Genomic DNA, 14,371 nt, shown 5'->3' with positions numbered 1-14,371 from the left:
TAGAGGCTTCTCAATAGGGAGCATGGGTAGGTGTGTGAGTGAAGTTTAAATACTGAAAGGAATGTGGTTGGATAATTGGTTTGGGAGTGAGAATTTGTGGAATCTAGTGCATGTGGCAATGTGATGGGTTTAATTAGGAATGAGATTGTGAAACAGTGGTTTTGGGAATGCAACGCGTTTGCGAGGGAGAGTGTGAGGCGTGACACATGGAGCAGGTGAGGATGAATGTCCATTTACTTTAATTTCTCCAAGACCAGCCTGCTTGGGAATATTCAACTCACCTGTGCAGCCTGCCGGGATTGGGACAAACATGACCCCAGTGCAGAAAAATGAGGAGGAATCGATGTTTTTCCAGACCAGCCTAGATGTACAAACCTCATTTCCCATCATATTCACATTGCCCCATATTTTGAGGTGCAGGTCAAACTCTACTGTCTGCTGTGTCATAAGCAGTAAGTAAGATGGAAAGGATTTAAAAAATGCAGGAGTTATGGAGGACTCCATATCACAGTGGTGCTGCCCGTTAATCACAATGACAAATACAGATGCATTAGTTAGACCCTGCATTGACCTCAGGGAACTCATTGCAGTGTCAATGGTTGATGCATGTCCTACACTTTCAGTGGAGGAACTGCTGTATTCATTCTTCGTGGGGTAATAAATTTCTATTATGTTAGACCCCCAAGAAAAAACAGCCTTGTAATATGTTGTGGAGGTGCTCCAGGGGTGAAGGGCTGCTAGAGTTGCAAAGAGCAAATGTGCAATTGGGAAGAGCATCCATTTTCCAACTGCACAAACGTATACCAGGGCCAATTTTTTTTTTCAGGAGCAAATTCATCTACCAGTATATCCTTAAACAGTGAGAGGAAATTGGAGCACCCTGCAAAACCCTTCAGAACCATGGAGAACATACAAACTCCACATAGATAGTACCCTAGGCCCAGGCCTGAACCCAGGGCCCCAGTGAGGCAGCAATACCAACCACTGTGTCACAATGGTATTCACTTTTTTTTACTATTACTATTTTCTATTCTTTCTCTTTTTCAAAATCCTTGATTCTTTTCATAAGTGTTTTATTTGCATTATTTGTATTCAAAATAAACATATCTCTTTTCATAAAATGAAGCAGTCCTGAACTGATTTCACACAAATCAACCTCGCCACTTCACCTGTCTTGAATATGGGTTGTTAAGCATTGTGTTAATTATCATAAGGTTGGTTTGGTGATTAACTTTAGATCACAAGACGTGTTTTATACCTTATCTCGGTAATTCAATGACATCTGTATAGAGGACATGCGGTAAAGGTCTTACAACAAACTCTAAGGTTTAGTCACATGTGTTGTTCACCTCCTGTATATGTACAGATGAAGCCATTCAGAACACGCAGTAGAACCTAGTGACACATTACAGTGGCTGCACTCTGCTTTGTTATAGCATGGCGTTGTTCACCTGTGTGACTCACTGGCCAAAGTCAAACAATATGTGGTACTTGTGGAAATATTAGCCTCCTACAACAAAAATGTACTTGTTTTTTTTTAATCCACCTGTCATGGAATATTAATATATTATTAATCATGTAACTAAAGGGAACTTTTGGTAGCTGGAAATAAAAATAGGTTTCTGAAAGTCATTATACATATTAATTTATGAATGTAAATATAATCATTTAGCTGATTGAGGTAGGGTATTTTACTTTCTTTATAAACATCTGCATCAAATTCTTTAACTCGGTCACCCATGTTATTTTTGTTTTGACATACTTAATTTAACCACATTTTCTGTAGCGTTTGTTACAATGTAAAATGAAACGATTGTCCAAACAACTTGCTCAAACTGCGTGAAGATTTGGTTCAGTGGTAGCATTGTTGCCTGTGAACTAAAAGGCACTGGGTTTACTTCCTGACCAATGTGCCAGTTGTGCTTTTAAGAAATGAACACTCTTTCTGTAACATTTAAATCAATGTTTCTAGTATTTTTAACATCTGTATTAATTCTGTATGTCATAATATATATGTATATACAAAAATAACATTAGTAATACATGAATGAACATGAATGAGCAAACATGTGAATACTGACAACAGTAAAACCCACGTCTACTGGCCAGATCAGACCAACAATCTCCAGTTGTCTCAAGACGACAAACAACAAACATTTAACATCAGTAATATTATGAAACCAAACCTAAAATGTGTTTGCATCTCCCTGGAATTGGCCTTTCTCCCTCCCCCCGATAAGTTAAAAAAGGGGTAGCTTTTGTTTAAACAGTAAAATTAAATTGGTCTTCAATACCTTCCTGATATCATGTGGTGAGTAGTAGAATTCTTCCTTTTCATGTGAAAGGGACTGTGATTGATCCTGGCCAAAACACAAATTGTGCTTTTAACAAATTGTTCCTGAGGCATAATACTTTCTCTAATAATAAAATAATGTGTAAACTATACTCACATTTAAGTTACTTTTATATTTTTTAAATTTAAATGTGATATTTTAAATATTAAAATAATATTATTAAAGATGAAGTAATAACATTATAATGAACCTCCAGAGCAACAATTTCCAGGATGATTGGAAATAGCCGGGAAAATAGAAATCACAAGTGTGTTTTTCATTTGTGTACAATATTTAGTAAAATACGAATTTAAAGCCACTGTGATTTAAAATATAAATTTTATTTTTTCCCTATTTTTTGGCTGCCCTTTTCTTCCTTCTAGTAGATACTGTAGCTGCATCAGCCTATGTAGACTTCAAAGGAACAGGTAAAGGTTTATTCCACGCTGAAAGGAAAAGGGTGTGGAGCCTTTTTCAAGTGTTTTTTTTCTTCTTACTAGTTCATATAATTATGTTTTTTATAATTGGTTTCATCAAAGTTGTTAAAACACTTTTTCACATATCATCTATTTCAGCTTAACTTTCCCAATGTGGCACTAGAAGGGGTGTTTCTTGCTTTGTTAGTGCATGGCCTCCTCACAGTGGGGGAGGGAAACTGGGTGAGGGCTGTTCTTTTATTTTCACTTTGCTTCTTGTCTGAAGAAGCACATGCACTTCACTCTTTGCAGTTTGAAATGTCTAATGTATTTTAGAATTAAAATATTTAATAAATAATCTTGTTCTCTAACAATAACACTAATTCATGTGTATAATATAGAGATGTTTTTAATTGTCCCCCTGGACAGGGTGAGAAAAAAATTTGGAGGCATTAACTATCCAGTCATTACAAAGGGTGCAGTGTCACCGAGATGAGTGCATTTGCAAGACAATGCAAAGGGTATGAATTGCAGCAGCCACAATTTCTGCTACCACAAGGAAAAAAAATAAAGACTGTTTTCTCCTAATCCGGACACAGGATTAAAATGCATAACTGTAACAAATTATGTCAAGTTTCACTCTCTTGTGTAAAAATCATGACATTTATAAAAATTAAGATTCTTCAGTTTTGAAGTATTCAATGCCACATTAAAATATGATTCTTTAATTACTTCATATTTAAAATAAAATTGCGGGGCTCTCAATATACTCAGTTTAACGATCAGATAGAGCTGTCATAATTACAGTATAATATAACATTCGTAATGTAATAATATAACAATTTCACAGAGTCATGCCACACCCCAAAAAATATTCCAGTAGGTTAATTGGCTTCTGGGAAAATTGGACCCAGTGTGAGTGTGTGCTTAGTTTGTGCTTGTGTCTGTGTGTGCCCTGCGATGAACTCGTGGCCCGCCCAGGGTGCATCCTGGCTTGTGCCTGTTGCTTGGTCTCTGATTAGGCTCCAGCTTCCCCACTACTTTGTACTGGATAAAGCAGATGGATTGGTGAATTTATAATTGTAAAAACATTCTAATTCTGAATTAATTCTAATTTAAATGCAATACAGACAACACTGTCATCAAAATGAAATATTTTCAAATGTTAATGAAGTCTGTATACGTGATATGGCAGTGTTTCCAAAGTTGTTTTACAGATCTGTTAATAACTACTTGGCTAAATTTACTACATAGTGATAATAACATAGTGTATAATCCAATTTCCTTGTACTTTTCTATATTTATGTATTTGTTTTGCATAAAATAGTACAACAATGGTCTATGAAGGCATGAAGGCATTTCTCATTCTAACTTCTTAAATGTGTGGCTCAACAGACAAATTGAAACTTTAGAAGTTCTTTGAATTGCCTAGATATTTTAAAAAGGATTCAATGAGAAACTGTTTCGATTATCTTCAGTTTAAGAAAAAATATTGACACAGCTAGAAAATGTTATGGTATGAGTGTTAAAGCCTTTTCTTAGAAAATGAAATTGTTTGCTAATATTCCCTTTTTCAGGCTAAAAAGATTTGTGGAGCCGGTTTTATTTTACTGTTTACACAAACACACAGAAAAAAATGGTATTCAAATGTTTTTGCGCTGTTATCCTATCAACCAAGTGCTTGAACTGTCTCTAGAGACTGTGTAACTAATGGTCAAGTTCTTTGTAAAGTACGTACAGTGGTCACAGGAAATAAAGCACTATATCTTGGGAATAAAATAATTCTTTCAATGGCACAGACAACACAAATGGTGCACAAATTAATAGTGGGGGGGGGGTGGTGTCATTATTTGTGTGGTTTGTAGGGTGGCCAACTTCACGTACATAGCTAATTCCCAATTGGATACAATTTGATCTTGGCTGGTGAAACCAAAAGTCCAGAACTTTGTGAACATTTTTATTCGTCTAAGTAATACAGATGCAGCCATTCAAAATGGGTGGGGTATTTCGCGGTATACCCCGGTGGGCGTGTCGCATCAAAACGCAGTATCACGCGGTTTATCGCGTCATTTGACGCATCACCTTGTAAAACCGCCAGGAGGAGCCAATAAAGCTTAACCTCTCATGTACAGCATCTGAGCTTTTGAATTTAAACTGTGTATTACAGCATGTTAATCATCAGTCATTAAAAAGTTGGTATATTTTATGAAAGCAAGATTGCTCAGTTGGACAAAAGTACACAACCTACCCTTATCAGAAATATTTATGCATCAAAGCCTTTACCGAATATTTTACTAATAGTAATTAATAATAGTATTATGCTGGTCCACATTCTTTTTAACCGTCATTTTAAATGAAAATACTTTTAGTTTTTTCTTTGACAAATAGGACAAACAGGCTAGCCAATACGATAAAGGAATGATAAAGGAATGACTTTTTTTGCTAATTTCTTTAGCACATTTGTACAAGCACTTGGAATCTGTCCAAGCCCTACTTTGTCAGGCATTTTCTTTTACTGCAACGGACATAAAAACTCCCTTGCTTTTAACAGAGCGTTTCATAATTTCATAATTGATTTTTCATAAAATCAACGCTTTCTTTTCCGTATACCAGATATTATGGAACCACTTCAGAAGGGTGTCAGTCAGTCAGATTCCAGGAATCGGTACTTTAAAGAAAAAATACACACCGGTATTCTATTTCTCCCTAAACATTTTAAGCATCGAAGTCTTTAACTAACATGTGAAATAGCGTGTAAAAAAGTGGTAGTTTTAAGCTTTTCTGCTAATATAATATGGAATCGCGTATCTAAAGAAATTAATAACGATATGATTATATTCGTGTATTGCGACATTTCTTTGAAAAAATAGAATAGCAATATTATGGACAATTAATTGACTTTTATATTTCTAAATATCACAACATGACCGAATTTAAGTCATTTTTCATAACAATGAATAGTCACCTATGTGTTACAATATAAACATTTATATTGATTTAAATCGCGTTTTGATTTAAATCGCAAACGCATATTTAAATATATGTGTTTTTTGATTCACAATCAGACAAATGCAACATAAATTGATATCTTTGTCTTCTAAGTATCTTAATAAACTTTCAGCATAGCTTTCTCCCCGTTTAGATTTATTTTTCTTGGGATCTTGGGATCAAACGTGGAAAGATTAGATTGTAATCGTTTTTATTTTTTAAATACATTTTAGAAAAGTGTAATCTATACTAAAAAGCTGTACACCACCTGCTATAAAGATACATATTGTGATACTTTCGGGCTTGGATAGGACGGACACAAGAACTCAGACTTGCGGAGTTAAAGCAAGTTAAAGCCTTGATTTTATATATCACCTTTAAAAGTGGCATCTCAAAGCAATACAGATCACAAAGTAAATACCCAACACTGATTGTACCCATCTGTCATGCTAATAAAGCACCTTAGATTGAAATGAATCGAGAGAGGGAGGGGGGGAGCATGTTTGAGCTGTCGCCATCAAAGTCTTTACCGAAGATATTACTAATAGTATTTACAGTATAATGAATGACCTTGGACAAGCTGTAAACTCAAAGTATTGCGCTGGTCCACATTCACCATGCCTTTCACATGCTCATAGAAGATATTGATTTAGGAACATGTATACTGTACTGTATACAGTATGTATATGTATATTTAATGTCTTTACTGTGCCCGTTTAAGTATTGAATATTTATATGGAATTTTACCATAACGTGTGTGAAATCCATAAACGATATTAGTTTTGGAACATAAACATACAGTATGTAAACTGTATATGGCCGGTCTCGGTACTTTAAAGAAAAAATATGCACCAGTATTCCATTTCTCCCTAAACATTTTAAGCATCGCAGTCTTTAACTAACGTGAAATAACGTGTATAAAAAGTGGTAGTTTTAAGCTTTTCTGTGAATATGCTCAATACCGGAGTCAACAAGCATACTTTTAGAATTTGATTAATAGGGAATATAATGTGGAATCGCGTATCTAAAGAAACTAAAAACGATATAATTTGGTTTCTGTCAAAGCGCAATGAAACCTATAACTTGATTCTTATGGACGCCCGGTCCCGCCAGGGATTAAAGAAAAACATGGAATCGCGTATCTAAAAGCGCTAAATTGCATTTTGAGTGCGGTTTTTGACTTTTTTTAAATTACAACCCATACATAAGCTGATACTGTTTAGACTTTTTTTAAAACTATTACAGCAGCACAATGTGCTTTTTCACGAAACCTCCTAGAGTAACGAAATGTCTTGCGTTGTACAGCTTTCCAGCTAAATACTGTATATTTATCGCTTACGCCTGACATAAGAGGTCTCTCTCAAATTCCTCCAATTATCATAATCCCGCCCCTTATGCAAAACCAAACCCTCCTCCCATCCCAGTTTATCCTCTTTATCATAAACAAAATCCACCTCAATTTTCAACATAAAGCATTACACAAAATCAATACCTCAACACTCCATACTCAACAACGATAATTCACAAACAGCCAGAACATGTAACTCCACATTCCCAAATAGAAATTCCCATAGCCCCGCCCCTTATGCAAAACCAACATCCCTCCCCTGTTCTCTCTCGCCGCTGGCGTTTGTAATTGTTTTAATTTTTAAATAAATTTTAGCAAAGTCATGTATTTTGCTAAGTACAACCCCCTCTCTGCGGGAGTGCTGGCTTAAAAATCCGGGCTATATAAAGCTCTATATTTCCTATATTTATGTCTTTATTTAGTGGTTTCATTAGTGACAAAGGCTAAACTTTCTTAGAAAAATGTCTTTAATGTAAACCATGTTTGCTATTAATTTATTAAAAATCTTAAGATTTCTATATTTATGTCTTTATTTAGTGGTTTCATTAGTGACAAAGGCTAAACTTTCTTAGAAAAATGTCTTTAATGTAAACCATGTTTGCTATTAATTTATTTAGGGCTAGAATATGTTCATTGTCTTCCAATGAAAGAAGGGTTCCTTTCGCCGTAGTCGGGTTGACATTAGAAGCTTGCCACGCCCGGACTGTTTTTAAGATTAAAAATCTTAAGATTTCTATATTTATGTCTTTATTTAGTGGTTTCATTAGTGACAAAGGCTAAACTTTCTTAGAAAAATGTCTTTAATGTAAACCATGTTTGCTATTAATTTATTAAAAATCTTAAGATTTCTATATTTATGTCTTTATTTAATGGTTTCATTAGTGACAAAGGCTAAACTTTCTTAGAAAAATGTCTTTAATGTAAACCATGTTTGCTATTAATTTATTTAGGGCTAGAATATGTTCATTGTCTTCCAATGAAAGAAGGGTTCCTTTCGCCGTAGTCGGGTTGACATTAGAAGCTTGCCACGCCCGGACTGTTTTTAAGATTAAAAATCTTAAGATTTCTATATTTATGTCTTTATTTAGTGGTTTCATTAGTGACAAAGGCTAAACTTTCTTAGAAAAATGTCTTTAATGTAAACCATGTTTGCTATTAATTTATTAAAAATCTTAAGATTTCTATATTTATGTCTTTATTTAATGGTTTCATTAGTGACAAAGGCTAAACTTTCTTAGAAAAATGTCTTTAATGTAAACCATGTTTGCTATTAATTTATTTAGGGCTAGAATATGTTCATTGTCTTCCAATGAAAGAAGGGTTCCTTTCGCCGTAGTCGGGTTGACATTAGAAGCTTGCCACGCCCGGACTGTTACACCAACGTATTAGCATGTTAAAGCGATTTCATTGAGGAGCCTAGCTTTCTTAACTAGTAAGTACTGTACTTACTGGGTTTTTGAGGGGGGCAGGTGTCTTTCGCTGGAAATCTCGCCCCCTTCTACTTTGAAAGTAGAAGGGGGCGAGTATACACTACAGTATATTGACATTTTTTATATTTCTAAATATCACAACATGTTCGCACTACATACATAATGTGAAATGGCCCCCTTGTGCTCATTTAATCTTTACACTCTCAGTAATCTAAACACAACCCTCACTATGCACACAGTGATCTCACATACAGTAGGGTTCATAACTTCTGTTTTCAAAATTGTCTAAATAATAATAATTCCTTACACTTACTGTATATAGCGGTTTTCTAGACTCTCCACTCAAAGTGCTTTATAGGTAATGGGGACTCCCCTCCACCACCACCAATGTGCAGCCCCACCTGGATGATGCGATGGTAGCCATACTGTGCCAGAACGCTCACCATACACCAGCTCTCAGTGGGGAGGAGAACAGAGTGATGAAGCCAATTCAAAGATGGGGATTATTAGGAGGCCATGATTGGTAAAGGCCAATGGGAAATTTGGGCAGAATGCCGTGGTTACACCCTTACTCTTTTCGAGAAACGTCCTGGAATTTGTATTGACCACAGAAAGTTCAAGACCTGTCTATTGGAACTGTTAATACAATGGTGAATACTATAATTGCAGTTCTCCTGTTTCTCGCCTAGTGTAGTGGTGGAGACAGGATGCGGGGTGAAAGGAATAATGGCGAAGCACTGTTGAAATGGCACCTCAGCATTAAACAGAGAAAGAGAAATTAAATAATTAATTGGATAATTGTTAATTAAATGTGGATCTCCAGAAGGAGATCCAGTTTGTTCAGAAAGCCCAGGAATACAGTGAAAATGTGACAGTTTCACAGGGAAACTGCTAGCCAAAGAACACGATTCCTTTCTGTTCAATTTCTCTTTTGGCCTTTCTTTTAATTGTGCTTGCAACTCATGGTACTCCTTTTCTGTAACTGCGTCCTGTTTTGTCATATTTTGTCAAGTGCTCTCTTTTCCCTTTTAAGATTCTTCCCAATTAATTTGTTCAGTCAAATGGAAACCTGTTTCAGCTTTTGATTTACTCACTTTTGTGATAGATGTGGTATGTGCTTCACCTAGAGTCTGTTTAAGCTGATGTCATGGATGCAGTAGAATATCTGCATCATTCCTTTGTACTTCTCTTGAAGTGCCGCCTTCCATCAACGTCTGCTTTTAGGAAATTGTACAATTTTGCTTTGGACTCAATCTGAACAGTTTTAAAAAATGAGCTATGGAGTGCTGAAAAGGTGTAGCTGGGCTGGTGATTCAAAAGTGATGCACAAAGAGAAGTCCCAGGTGCCAGTGATGTGTGTGTACTGTATATACAGTATACATGTAGGAGAGTGGGAATGAGTGAGATTAGGATCTAAACCTCCTGCTAAACTTCTGCCAACCTGTCTGAACATGCTGTGCTCTTACATTCCCTTTTCTGTCTCTCTTTCTCTCCTTGTTTTTGCAATTATCCATTCTGACCTCATAAGAAGAGGCCTGGACAGGGCTGAATGTTTACTCTTTAATATTGCAGTCTTAAAATTTTACAGTGAAGTTAATTAACCTGAGAAAATAATTGGGACATGTTGATCTGTGTCTTTTTCCATGTTTTCTGAAAATATTCACTTCACATGATCTGTCTGAGAATTAAATTCTTTTCATGCAAGAAATTTGTCTGGTTACTCTAAATAGTATTGTCTTCAGAGGATTATTCGTTCTTCAAGCCAATTGATCAGAAAGGAAATCTCAATGAGACTAACCAGTGCATTGTTGAAACAGATTTTATCAGTAAAGCTACTCCAGCAAAGGACATAGTCTCCCGGTCAAAGGGGATTGTTTTTTCTCTCCTTTACCAAAAGCTTTTCTGATAATACTTCAGAAAGGGAGTTTCTTTCAATAAAGCAGAACAGAGCAAAAGCCCACAATACAAAATCATGAGAATTTGTATCCATATGACACTTTGACTCTAATACTTTTATCAGACCTACACATTTGTAGTTACAAATATGGAGAATGAAGACATGTAGACATATACCTCTGACCGGCCTACCTTCAAAGAGGTGAAAGATGAAACTTTTTCTTCATCGTCAACTCAGTAAATGTCTTTAAACTTTTGAAAACTGTAACAAAGCATAAGTTTAAAAACATATTTTCATTGCACCCATCATGTCCACTGGTTGGGGAATAAGGTTCAACCCTGTTGCATAGAAAGTTGCCTGTAGGGTTTTCCCTAAGCTTTCCAACTTTTGCTGCTGTTGATACAGCTTGTCACTACCCTCTGGCATCTCTGACACCTGCCTTCTTGGGGCAGTCAGGGTGAGAGTGCCAGTAGCAAACAAACCTACCAAAAATAGCAAATGCACAACAGTGGCGGCAGCAATCAGTCCTCCCAAAAGTCTTTTTGGGTGGCTGATCCCAGTCATCTCCTTCTGAGTGACTGTCGCCTTTCTAAGCTGGCGCAGCATGTACATGGTGTCTTTCTCAGTATGCCATGTCGCATCCTGGGCACCAACATCCTGGAAATCTGGGGAGATCTGACGCAGCTGCGGATTCTGCTCCTCCGTTTCCAGGGCATCTGCTTTTACGATTTGTTCATGCCTGTGCTCTAGGAACCCTGCAGGGGACGGTGCAGCGGTGGAGCATGCCTGACCCTTGGCTGAATGGTCATCTGGAGCACCTGAGTGATCTGGGATTGTTACCCCATTCTCACTGTTCAGGTCCACCCTGCACCCCTCCTGATTGAGGAACCCCTCTATCTGCATGTTTACAATCGTTCGCTGGGCGTGGGTGTAGGACACCTGCTCGCTCCCCACTTCCCTCGCTAGGGGTTCAGGGAGCTGCCCCAGCACTGGGATAGCTAGTTCATGGTCTTTGAACTCGCTATCACTCACCAGGCTCATGTCAGTGCAGGCGGGAATTCTGACATCCCCCTTTGCCGTGTTCGGCACTAACAGGCGGGTGGCTTGAGCATCCAGCTCCAGTCTGGCTGAACCACTTTTGGTCAGACTCAGACTGACAGACTGAGCTGGTGGCTGTACGAAAACCTGCTCGGCTTTCATTCCCTGTCCCTTCCTGGGGACTGGGTGTGTTGGAAACCCTGCCGTTGAAGCAGGAACAATCAGGTCAATCTCACTCACTACCTGGTAGTTGTGATAAATAATGTTACCTGACTGCAGGTTCCCTGGGTCACAGCAGAGGGAATCGGCATCTGGGATCAGGTGTGTCCACCTGGACCTCCTGTCTAACCTGTGAATGTTGCACCAGGGGCACCTGGGAGTGGCCCTGTGACAGCTGCTCAAGCAGATCCTCCCTAATAGAGGACCTCTCAGGGCTAAGGGTGAGGGCTACATCACCAACCTGCTCTCCTGCCATCTGGATCCTTTCCACCACTGCGGGGTGGCGGTCCTGACCCCTCTTGGGTGCCAGGGTGCACAGGGAAAGCTCCTTTTCATCACCAGGTGGGGAGATCTGCTCCTCTTTAGGGATGTAAAAGGGGTGTGCTTTACCCGGTGGATCAGGAGGCTCCTTGGAGCACCGTTCCTGTGGCATAGAGGCTGTTGGGACCTCGGCCGGGACAGGACTACCCTGTATATCTGGGGAACAAAACAATATTTTTATTTCTTGTCCAGAGGGAACAGAAGGAATCTCCGCATAGGCTTCTGTGTTCGGTGGGCACTGTGTGAGCACAGTCTGCCTCTTGGCCCCCCTTTCCTTCTGTACAGAAGGCTTATGAGCCTTGACCTGTTTCCACACTTTGCCTTTCTGGTGATCCACCAAAGGTTCCTCTCTGAGTAGCATGCCCTTTTCTTTTTCTACCCGTTTGAGCTTGCCGTGTGACATCAAACACCTTTCAACCTCAGTGTCAATCAGTGTCTCACTGTGTAAGACATCTCCCATGGCAGCCTTGAGGTAAAAGCTTCCTGCTTTTCCTCTGTGTTTTACTGCCTGCTCTGTGACTTCAGGGGTGAAGTCAGCACTCCCTTGGGAGTGGCTGACCTCATCCAGGCAGGAACCCTTCCGCTCAATCAGATAGACTGAGGGAGGGAGAGGGGGCGGGTCTCCGCCTCCTCCAGTGGAGAGTATCAGCTCATTCACGCTTCCGGCAGCCTTGGGGAGCGGTTGTCCCTGTCCTAATAAAACTTGTTCATGCCTGGCCAGGCGGGTGGCTACTGAATCTTTTTGTTCAGCTTTATCTAGCCCTTTCCCTCCCCCGGTGTTCTCATGGCACTTAGGACACTGGGTGCGGTCCTGTATGCCTGCTTTGGAATGGGGCTTAGCCAGCTCAGGAGCCTGTGCTCCTTCGAGCAGGAGGGAGTTAACCCTGCTGGCTCTGACGGCGAACAGTCGCTTTAACAGCTTTTTGCTCAGAGCGACTTTGGACATCATACTCCCAGGCTTTCTGCACGAATCTCCTAATATCATTTTCATGGTCTGTGCATCTGTATGCATTAAGATCATCTTTCTGACTGATGGGTGGAGATTCGCAATGAATAAACCCTTGAAATGTGTGTTCTCTTCGCAACCCTCATCATTTTGCCCTGCAAAATAAGTTCGTCTAAGTCTCTTGTAATATTCGCGAGGGGACTCGGCTCTCTCGTGCTTAATGTTAAGGGCGGCGGCTATCGTGGGAGACGGGTCAATAAACGTACTGTATTCTTGGGTAAGTGCATGACAAAGCTGTTCAAAGTCATTACAGACTTTCTTCATCTGCCTAGCCATCCACTCATGTACAGCTCTGCTGGTAGTTTTCCTGACCAGAAACACTTTCTCCTTTTCTGTGGTGTTTGGCAGGTACTGCAGGGTATACCTGAGGTCCTGAATATAACTCTCAATTTTATTCTCTGACACTGCGTGGTAAAATCTCTCTATGTCCTTCACTAGCTTTCTCAGAGAATGGAGGTTTATTTTTCTAGCCTCTCCGCTGACGGAGATATGGCGGAGATCGTGGTCAGACTTGTCGCTGCTAGAGAGATTGCTTAATAGCGGCTCGAATTCAGACCTTATAGCACCCATCTTTAAACTTAAAGAGTATTACTTTTAAGTATGAAATCATAGTTCTACCACAGAAAACCACAAGATCAAATCTGCAATCAACCCGGTAGATCGCAATAGATCACAAAACAATCAAGCACTGCTTAAAGAGCAAAGGGGAACTTTTTTTTTCTTTCGGCTTTCAGCACACTGTATTATCGTGGATGAATAACGCGGCGTTTTATATGAATTATTCTGCTTGGTTGACTCATTTCAGTTGTAGCGGCAATGCTTGTTAATAAGACAGAATTAAGTGTTGCTGTGCTTTCCCAAATGAGGCCCCATCTCTCTTCATCTCTGTGGTGCAGCCACAGAGAAGCTATTCATGCAGGCTGATTCGTAAATGAACTTGGTTATAATTTCTACATTAGATGCTCGAAACAAGTACATAACTCCTAGGAATTAAATTGATATCAACTGGTTGGGATAACAATTGAATTCTCGAGCTGTAATGCAGTGAAGTTGAATACTCATCCAATCTCTGGGGATTCAGATCTCCTGCGGGCACAAAGAAGCAGTTGCAGGCTTGTTGCTGTCCAATCCGTGCTCTCTGGCTCGGTGCCAAGCTGTGCTTTGCGGCTTGAGAGAAGTTCCTGCGATGTGCTGCTCTCTGGAGACCGGCTAGTTAGTGTTGGCTTTAACTAGCGAAGTTTGTGCACAGGAGAAAAGTGACTGTGGGTCCCAGCGGGTCAGGAAGAAGACCGGTTTGTTCCTGATGAAGCGCTAGTTCTGAATAGTGATTCAGCTGTCCACAGTTCCGACCTGTTCATGAGGCTTGCTGCTGATG

The sequence above is a fragment of the Atractosteus spatula genome, chromosome 15, assembly GCF_055471065.1.
Source record: "Atractosteus spatula isolate fAtrSpa1 chromosome 15, fAtrSpa1.hap1, whole genome shotgun sequence".
Taxonomy (NCBI): domain Eukaryota; kingdom Metazoa; phylum Chordata; class Actinopteri; order Semionotiformes; family Lepisosteidae; genus Atractosteus; species Atractosteus spatula.
Note: the sequence above shows the minus strand (reverse complement) of the source record.